Source organism: Pteropus vampyrus, unplaced genomic scaffold (assembly GCF_000151845.1).
Source record: "Pteropus vampyrus isolate Shadow unplaced genomic scaffold, Pvam_2.0 Scaffold98, whole genome shotgun sequence".
Classification (NCBI taxonomy): Eukaryota; Metazoa; Chordata; class Mammalia; order Chiroptera; family Pteropodidae; genus Pteropus; species Pteropus vampyrus.
Window position 1 is genome coordinate 4304123 of NW_011888879.1, and position 10194 is coordinate 4314316.

A 10194-nucleotide genomic window follows, 5' to 3' on the forward strand; every position below is an offset into this window, starting at 1 on the left:
GTAGACAAGATCTAAATACTTTGGAATGGTTCATACCCAGCTGATCCAACATACACGTATCGGGAAGTATGTTAAGATTCTACTTAATATTATTTCCAGAAATGCCAAATGTCCAAGGACAAGGATCATCTTTTTATCAACATGATCTTCATCACCCAACTGAATATAAGATGCATAGTTGGCATTTAAGGAATACCTGAAATTATTTATTTTATATATAGTGCTTAGGAATGTCTAATCACACACACACACACACACACACACACACACACACACACACATATTCTCATGTGTATATGTATGTACATAAAATTACATATAATGGTTAACAGAATACAGAAGAAAATAATTTTGTTAATCATAAGTATCTCAAAGATTCTTATTAATAAAGCTTATTAAAAGAGAGTATCGCAAAATCAAAATTCTTAGGGAAACTGCCAAAGTCTGTTTTCCAGAAAATGGCCTTAGTTTCCAGCCCTGTCTGTAAAATGGGATTTTTACTATGGTAAAGAAAAATATTTGGCCTCTATTTGATTCTTAAACATATGTTAGGAATGAAAGAGATGTTAATAAAGCAGTTATATGTCCTTCGGGAGAAAAATTCTATACCAAGTGCTATCGTAAGGTAGGTCAAAATATAATGTGACGAAAAGTAATTACCCATTTGAATCTTTTGGCTCTGGATCACAGAAGAGGAGGGTGGATACAGTAACCTTGAACGAGTGATCTGGTATAAATTAATAACTATCCATTCCAAAGACCAAGTCCATTACGTACTGCCCATTGCTATTTCCCTTCTGAATACTTTTGACTCTTATAAGAATTGCCCAAAGATCCATGCTGGATGCCATACACATCATTAACATTCGAAGGAAGAAATACTGACTTCCCAAGAAAAATGAACAATTAACCTCTCATGTCATTCAGATGTCTGAGGAGTAGAGGAAGCAGAACACACTCTGAAGGATCCCCTTATTTCACAGTTTATCAAGTTGCAAAGATTGAAATAAAATGTAAAATACATCAGTAGGTTTATTCTCACAAAAAGAAAATCTTGTAGGAAGCATCACAATCCATTCAAAAATTTAATAAATGGTTCACAGCAAAAGCAATAACAAAGACAAAATAGAGATCATTTGCTGGGTTTTAAGTGATTTTTCAAGTAGTTATTTTTATAATTATTTGGAAATTTTAATATAGACCAAAACTGTCTTTCCATACCCAGAAATTACACCAGAAACTTTCATGCCTTAAATGCTTCTAATGAAGAAAATTTCTGTCATTTTTTTTTCTGAACATAATAGTGTTTCCAAGGTATTTACTTTTTAGAAAATTAGTGGAGTTATATCACTTAATTTAGCTTTTATCTTCCAGAGCACAAGGGAAAAAAAGAAGTTGTCTTGTCATTAAAGAATTTTTGCAGAAAGAATCCAATGTAAAGATATAAAATTCATAAACATGAAGGAAGTGATACTAAAGATAGGAATGCAAGGCTCCTCACAAATTATAAATAATGTTGGAAAGCTTATTTTAAAGGACTTCTTGAATCCTAAGACCAAAAAAAGTCATCCAAGATCAGCCTTTGGCCAAAACTAGTCTTACTTTAAAATATGTGTGTGTGAGCACGTTTGCATATATGTGTATGTGAGCATCTCTATGCATGTGAATTTGTGAGTTTGTATGTGTATGTGCACATGTATGTTTGTATTTGTAGGTTAATGTGTGTCTGTGAGTATACTGAACATGTCTGTAAACCTGTGAGTGTGTGTATGTATATGAGTGTACATGACCATGTGTGCATATGTGTGAATGTGTTTGTACATGTTTGCACATGAGTAGATATGTTAATGTGCTAGTTTGTTTTCCTAAATCAGATTTAATCTTCATGTTCTAAGAAGCAAACTTCTTCTTTGTGAATTATGTAGAATGTATAACAGCTGAATAGAGCCAAAATACTACATGCAGTTTTGGGTAGGGGATTGGCAGAATGGAATAAGCCTGAATATTGACTTTATGATACCAAAATGTAACTTTATTTTACAAGGACTATGTAATATTCTCAGGAAACAATCACACTGAAGTGTGAAAATTTTTCATATCATTCAGGGTTTGTGAATGTTTTTAGATAGTTGGGTAAGGACTTTATTTTAACAGAAAACGAGTTTTATTTATTTTACAATCTTCAGCGTACAAGTAGCTCAAACCTTAAATATCTATCCTTTTACTAATTACTGTTATAATCATAAATTCTAGTGAAATTAAAATTATTTCAAAGTCAAATGCATAATATTACATATTTTCATTCAGTGAGGGAAAACCCCAACTGTTTCACTGATGAAATGTAAGAAAAAATTTACAAGACAGGAAACGAGAATGGGAGGCCTCTCCAAACGAGACTACTCAACCCTCTTAATATAGTGCCTGCATTAAACCACAACAAGTAAAGTTAAATAAAACCAAAACACGGTGGCCATTTTACATATGTATTCATAATATTACATCAATACAAATCTCCATAATGAGTTACATTTAATTTTCAAACTCTAAAAAATAAAAAGGCTCTTTCCAAGAAGCAAGACAGTTTGTATAGGTAAATGAGGCAAGAAGCAATGCCAACATACATGAGAGATACTTAGTAAGTACTGCTGAATGAAACTTCTCCTGTTAGACCTCAAAAATGATATATAATGTAAGCCTGAGAAAAGCACTCCCAAGCTCTCAGAGGCAGGAAAGTCTACTGGTTTAAGAATATGGGCTCTAGAGTCAGACTGTGTTCAAATCCCATTTCGGCCTCTTTTTAGCTGTGAGAGCATTTAATCTCTTAGTGCAGTCTTCTCATGTACTAAATAATAAAACCACTGTGTAGCATTATTTTACATTTAAATGACTTAATAAATGAAAGCACTTAGAACAGTGATACTCAGTATGTGTCAAGGTCTCAAAAAAAGTTACCTATTACTGTCATCACCGTTAAGTCAAGTTTGTATGTGCTTAGATTCACTCTACAGTCAGCTTTTAATTTCTTCAGCTGGAGTGACTCTTCCGCAATGAGGAATGTTTTCCCCAGGAATAAAAACAACAGAGTTCTCTTTTGTTAAACTACCTTTTTTTTTCATGGAAAATGAGCCATGCCACAATCATGAATGAACGTGGCACCAAATGGCAATGATTAGAGCACGTGTTTTGCCTGCACTGGGATCAACTATCGTATTGGCTCTACAGACAATGGAAGAACGCAGAGCTGACGTGCTGTGCTGCCCACACGATCATCCATGTCTATTCCACGGATGAGGGTTAGACAGAGAGAGAAAAAAAGGGCGGGGTGGGGGGAGTGGAGGGCGAGAAGAGTAAATATGCTAGAGCAAAATCCTGTTTTCCAAGAATAAATTCGCAAAAAGATCAAATGGTTAAAATATTTCATTCAGAAAAAAATGTGAAGTTTCCTTAAAGATGTTCTGAGGAAGATAAAATATACATATTCCTTTTTTGTTCTTTATTAATAATCAAGTGTGAATCAAATTTTATTTGGTAGTTACTTTCTTTCACAGAAAAATTGAGCTATTTCCCTAAATGTTATTACATAGCAATGAAAATTTTACTATTTCCAGAGGTAAAATATTCAAACTTTGGCCTCTACACTTGATAGTGTGGAATGGGGGGATGCAAGCTGTCAGCTGTCCACTTTATAAGCATATTTGGGGGGTGGGGAGAGTGGATCACTAATTAAAAAAAAAAACTTTAGAAATATAATACAAAATGCTATATATTCTACTATAATTATAACTGTGAAAGTCATTTTCATGTCTTTAAAATAAGAGAAACATGATTATATTTCCCAAACTTTTCTCATTCTTCCAGTCTAGGGCTAGGTAAATGAAACTTAAATGAAAGTCAACCATAAATTTAAGGAAAATCTACCATCATAATAATTTTCCCCACTGAAAATCTAATTGAAATGATTCAGGATACAGTTTCCAGTAGACTCTCTCAGAGGTACTATTCCTTCCAAACGCTGGTCTCATCTGCTTTCTAACCAAACAACTATAATAAGTCAATAGGGAAACAGTGTAGTTAAAAACAAACAAACAAACAAACAAACAAACAAAAAAACTCCAGGCTAGTAGACATTACTTCAACAGAATGCACAATCTTTCCAAGAGCAGGAATCTGTAGTTTCGCCATAACATTCTAGACCCCTCTGAAGTTTAGAGAGGAAGGAGTTAGGAAGACTCTAAAAGAGAAACTGAGATCCCACAAGAGGTGAAGCTCTACTATGAGTATGAGGTATATCGGGCTTTCTTTTTCTTTAATTAGTCAGTGAAGCACTCGAGATATTTATAAGAAAGATCTAGATATTTGAATTTAGGTAATAAGTATTCCAGAAGACTGTCAAACACAACGACTCAGTAAATACAAAATCATGATCACACTGACTGCAGTTGTAACATGCAAAGCAGTCAATGTCTCAGTAAGCGGACGTTATACCAAAGAAGGGTTTGTTAAAGTTATTTTTGTAATACTGTATTTATAATTATTAGTGTTACTCTGGGATTAACACAACCATACTTTGATCACTAAGAATTTACTTTAAAAGCATAGACGGTGTGCAGTCTTTAGCCACATCTCTTAATTTTCAAATAAGCATAAAAAACACACTGACTTACAAACTCTTTGTGACCGAACTGAATTAGGAGGAGTGGGGAGAGATGGACAAAAATGATCTCTTTCCTCTATCAATTCACACGTCTGGGGCCATAAGAGGGACATTTCAGAAATAAAGACAACTCATTTTTGTTAACAGGTAACTAAAGGACCCAAGAAGCCTCATCGTGAGGACAATGAAGGGATGGCCGAGAGGCAGACCCAAGTTCGCCGAGTCCTTGCACCTCTGATGAGGAAGGAAGCTTAGGTGTCATCTCCTCTAGTCTCTTTGTTTTATAGATAACAAAACTAACGGGAGAACTAACTCTATTTGTATACGACTAGTTAGTGGGTATTTTAGGGAAGGATAAGAAGGTTTTAACATAATTGGGGAAAATGGCATAAAAAGCGGTATCTGAAGTTTAAGGAAATAGTAGAACAACTAGAATTGAACTTAATTCTTCTTCCCTCTTTCCAAGCAGGTACCAACTATTCGAAAGGACCTTATTCGCCTCATCCTTTTTCTGTCTTATTCTTTAAATGTTGGGAGAACGTGCACTATTAAGAGATTTGCTTTCTCAACTTCTTTCTTCCCCCCTACAACAAATTCTTTTGGAAGGTAAATTGACTGGAAAAAAATGGCTATTGAAAAAAATTAATGGCTCTTTCAGTTTAAATGACCCGATGTTGCCTGAATTCCACAGATAAATATTCATCTTTGCTTCTATAGACTTAAGTTACTATGGTGTTTGTAGCAAGACTACTTTATAGTTATAAAAATGTCAACAAATATATATGTTTGAAGGTGCTTATAAAGGTTAAAATAAGTTCAGAGGAATTTATTTTTCCTTTTCTTTCTTATCTCACCATTTTTACTCCCCGAAGTCACTTCTTTCTCTTTTTTCTTGGTGCTGCCAGGCTTAGTGGTGGCATTTAACAAAGAGGACCATCTTTCTTGTGTAAAGGTAACTTTGAGTGGGGCAAGAAATTCACAGAAAATTCTGACAGTCCTCTTCTTACAGGCTGGTACGAATCAGCAATCAGATTCTAGGACCCAAAAAGACAAATCTAATTCTAAACATGCAGCAAGAGCTGCACTTTCAGGATAATTCGATCTCTCTGCTGTATATATCTAAGCCCTCCCTTTTACCTATCAGCTTTTTTTCAAGCATTTTATTTTATGTTATTATTAATTGCAAGTATATTGGTTAGACATTTATATAATTTATGAAACAATCCCCCTGATTACTCTATCTTCCCTCTGGCTCTTCACACAGCCATTACACTACTGCTGACTGCATTCCCTATGCCGGGCTCCCATCCCCGTGACCATCTATCAACTTTCGAACCTTTCAAATTTCTCCAATTTAAACAAAAACAAAAGAACCACCTCCCTGTTCTCCTTATTCTCCTCCACTGCCATCCTATCTTTCTCTTCCCCTCTACGGACAAATTTGTCAAAATATTTGTCTGTGCTCACCGTCTCCCCATCTCCTTCTGAAGTCTCAACTTCAGTCAAATCTGGCTTCGTCCTCCAACACTTCGCCAAAACAGCTCCAGGTGAAGTCACGAGTGACCTTCATCGCACTCAATCAAATAAGCGCTTTTCAGCCTACATCTTGCAAGATCTCTCAACAGCATTTGGCACTACTCCCTCTCTCCTGAAACACTTTCTTTCCTTGGTTACCCTGACATAACACTGTCCTGCTTTTCTCCCTCCTCTTTTATCACTGATTCTGGGTCTCTCAGTTTCATGTTCATTCTTCCTTACCTGGCCAGTAAAGATTCTGCAATTCCTAAAGGCCCATTCCTGAGCCATCTGATCTACACACTCTCTGGCTGATCGCATCCATGCCAATGACTTCAGTTAAAATCCATGCAATGGTGCCTCGCAAATGAACATCTTTAGTCTACATTTTTACTAACATGTCTCTAAGTTACTACGGCTCAATATATTAAAAGAACAACTTATGGTTTTATATCTACCCTCCAATCTGGTTCTCTTCCACTGCCTTCCATCCACCTGCACAATAAAAACCTTAGAAGTCTATCATTATTCATTATCGTTATCATTATCCATCCCTCAGCCTCACTCCTCCATTACCATTATCTAAACGTCACTAAACCCAAACCATTTTGCCCATTAAATAGTTCTCGAACATTTCCACTTTTCCCTATCTCCCCAACCATGACCTTAGTCCCAGCTCTACCATTTTTATCTCTTAGGGGACCTGGACTATGGATAAAGTGCCTAACATTTTGTCCATCATTTGCTATAAACTCCTCTCTAATCCATTCCCCACAGAGAACCAAAGTGATTTTTCTGAGACATAAACCTGATCACATTACCTACCAATTAAACCTTTCCGTCTATGGCCATGCCACCCTGAACACGCCCAATCTTGTCTGATCTCAAAAGCTAAGCAGGGTCGAGCCTGGTTAGTATTTGGATGGGAGACCACCTAGGAATACTAGGTGCCATAGGCTTTAAAAATAACAATAACAATAATAATAAAAAAAAATAAAAAATAGGTTAAAAAAAACTTTCCAATGGCTTCTTACTGCTCTCAGGATGAGGTTAAAATTCCTAAACATGGACTAAAACACTTCTACATAGTATGGCTTCCACCTATTCCTCCAGCCATCCCTAATTTTCTCCATACCTTTAGTTTCTCTTACTCACCCTGCACTCTTATTCCACGGGACTTTCCCTTTGTGTCTTTACCCTCAAGTGTTCTTCCCTCTGCCCTTTCTCTGGCTAACTCCTATTCCTCCTTGGCATTTATTTTTTGCCATCACTACTGTGGGGAAGCCTTGCCGGAATCCCCCAACTACGTCATACTCTCGAGGTTGCAATTTACATTTTCAACTGTTGGACTATTTAATCAATTTGTCATTCCACATCTGTTTTTGCTTTTCAACCATCCCAGTGCCAAATGAATGCCTAGCACATGGTGGAAGCAATATTTGTTAAATAAAAAAAGTAAATGACCAAACTAGAAACTCAGAGCACTCGACCATCAGAATCACCTGCAGTTGTTGGAGATCTTGAGAAATGGAAGAAGATATCCATTCATTTGGGCCATTATTTTTTCAGGATATTTATTTTTCTTAGCACACAAGAGGTAATATCTTAACCAGCTGGCTTTTTTCCGTTTCAGCGCTTATCACTAACTTGAAGCCTTCTGAACGACGGCAGTACCACATCCACAGTTGTGCTTTCCATTGTTTCAGTTACCCGTGGTTAACCACCAAGCTAAAACGTTAAATAAAAATTTCCCCCAAAAGACAATTCATAGGTTTTAAATCGTGTGCCATTCTGAGTAGCATAATGAACTCTCACACCACCCTGCTCTGTCCCTCACTGGGGACGTGAATCATCCAGCATTTCCACGTTGTATATGCTACCTGCTCGCCCACCTACCCATCCACACTCTCGATATCACAGTGCTTGTGTTCAAATCACCCTTATTTTACTTAATAATGGCCCCAAAGCGCAAGAATAGTGATGCTGGCAACTCAAACATGCCAAAGAGAAGCCATAAAGTGCTTCCTTTCAGTGAAAAGTTAAAAGTTCTCGACTTAATAATGAAAGAAAAAAAAAAAAACTGTATGCTGAGGTGGCCAAGATGATAAGAATTAATCTTTTATCTGCGAAATTGCCTTATTTATAAATTAAACTTTATTATTGGTACGTATAGGAAAAATCATAGTATTTGTAGGGTTCAGGCAACCACTGGGGGTCTTGGAACATGTCTCCCATGGATAAGGGGATAATGACTGTTTTGACCAAACTCTAACCAGGCAAGACGTTCATAGTAGCAGTATATAACTTTCATTCGGGTAGGAGTTGTTCTACTCAATTCAACTGAATACAAACAGTGTCTTCTGGGCACCTGGTATTAAATCATGTGCCATATGCTACTGTGCTTATTTGTTTTGATGCAGCCGTTGTTTTGTTTTATTTTTAAATGTGTCCAAAGCAGCTCATCTTTTGCTTTGTGCAATGTAGTTTATTTTCTCAGCTGCCATATAAATCTATATTTAAAAAAAAAACTTTATTCTCCACAAAAATAAAACAGAAGAGATGTTACCAGATATTTGTGTCTCATAGATGGCCTAATATATTTTCAATAGTAGGTACTTGTTTTCTCTTTACCATAAAACAATTCATAAATAGTAAAACAACTCATAAATCGAATGTGGTTAATTCAAATACTTTGATGCATGAAAAATTTTACTGAAAGATCTAATTTATTTACAAAACAATATAAACATGAAGTAATTAAAGTTGTAAGCATTCCATTTATAATAAAATTTCCTACCACTGAGTAAGTATTTAATGTGTATTAGGTGCTTATCACTAATTTTTAAAACAACCTGTTTATAACATAATATAATGTAATATATACTTACAGAGGAGGAAATTGAAGGTTGTGCTGTTAAAGACTAAACAGACAACTGAATGATTTCCAACATGTAGTTAAAAATAAGGTGACATAACTATAGCAAGTACCACTATAATATTCATTTAGGGAATCAACAGATATTTAGTGAGTGCCTATTCTGTGCTAGACCTTGAGATGCAACAGAAAACAAGACACACAATCCTTGACCCTCACTGAAGCTATTCAGTGTGTCTTTTAAAACCTGAAAGAGGAAGAAATCAGTGTTGCAATTTAAAAGGGAAACTTTAAGACCTTGGCTCTTTAAGTAGCTGTTTTCTAGGATTAAAGAGGTGAGAAAATTCTTATTTTTCATACGCTGAACATGCTCCTCTTCATGACCTATCAATGTCAACAGAGATCGCATCTTTTTCTGAGAACCTTAAGCAATGAAAAGACATCTCCACACTGAAGACATTCCTACAAAAGGAACTACAAAGTAGAATTTGGCACCCAGGTGCTTGCATGATTTCTTGAGCCGCGTCTTTGGCACGAGGGCATCAAATTTAGTATGTAACTACAAGGTCATTTCAACAGTCAGAAACTGATGATTTGTAACACAACCAAGTTAAGACACAGCTCCTTGGGAAAAAAGGTTTCTCTTGGGAAAAGATGTTGAAATGACTATTTTTTTAGGATTCAGTGACTATATGAAGTAACAAGATAAAAATGTACATTTCTTGGACAGCAAGGAAACTGAAATATTTGCGTTGGCAACAAAAATTTGTAAGTCAGTCAAAGGCACTATAGTTTCTGTCAGCTAGTGGCCAAGTAGTATGGGAAAGAAGTTTCACAAGCTCAACTACGACCACTCCTACCTTTAAAACCCTACTGCTATTTAATACTCAGTTGTGCCACCCTTTGGTAGATAGAGTCCAATATGGCGTACGCACATTAAGGTAGACTTATTTCTTCCTAATACACACATTGTTCCTTCAAATGAAACGCACACGTTGTTCCTTCAACTGAAAGCCAGGACTTCTAGCTGCTTTCAGAAAATAGACAGTGGATCCTAATGGGGACTGGAAACAATCTAACTGATATTAATATTCCAAAAGTGAAGGTTCTAATCTAAGAATTCCTACTCGAAATATAGTGGCACACTTTC

The 10194-nt window shown here is 36.0% G+C and overlaps 1 protein-coding gene and 1 pseudogene across 1 annotated transcript in view; one reads left to right on the top strand and one right to left on the bottom strand.

Annotated features, from left to right (window-relative positions):
- HMCN1 (hemicentin 1) overlaps positions 1-10194 on the bottom strand; it is a 408502-nt gene that overhangs the window by 350316 nt on the left and 47992 nt on the right. The window lies entirely within an intron of this gene.
- LOC111742672 lies at positions 7010-7128 on the top strand (annotated as a pseudogene).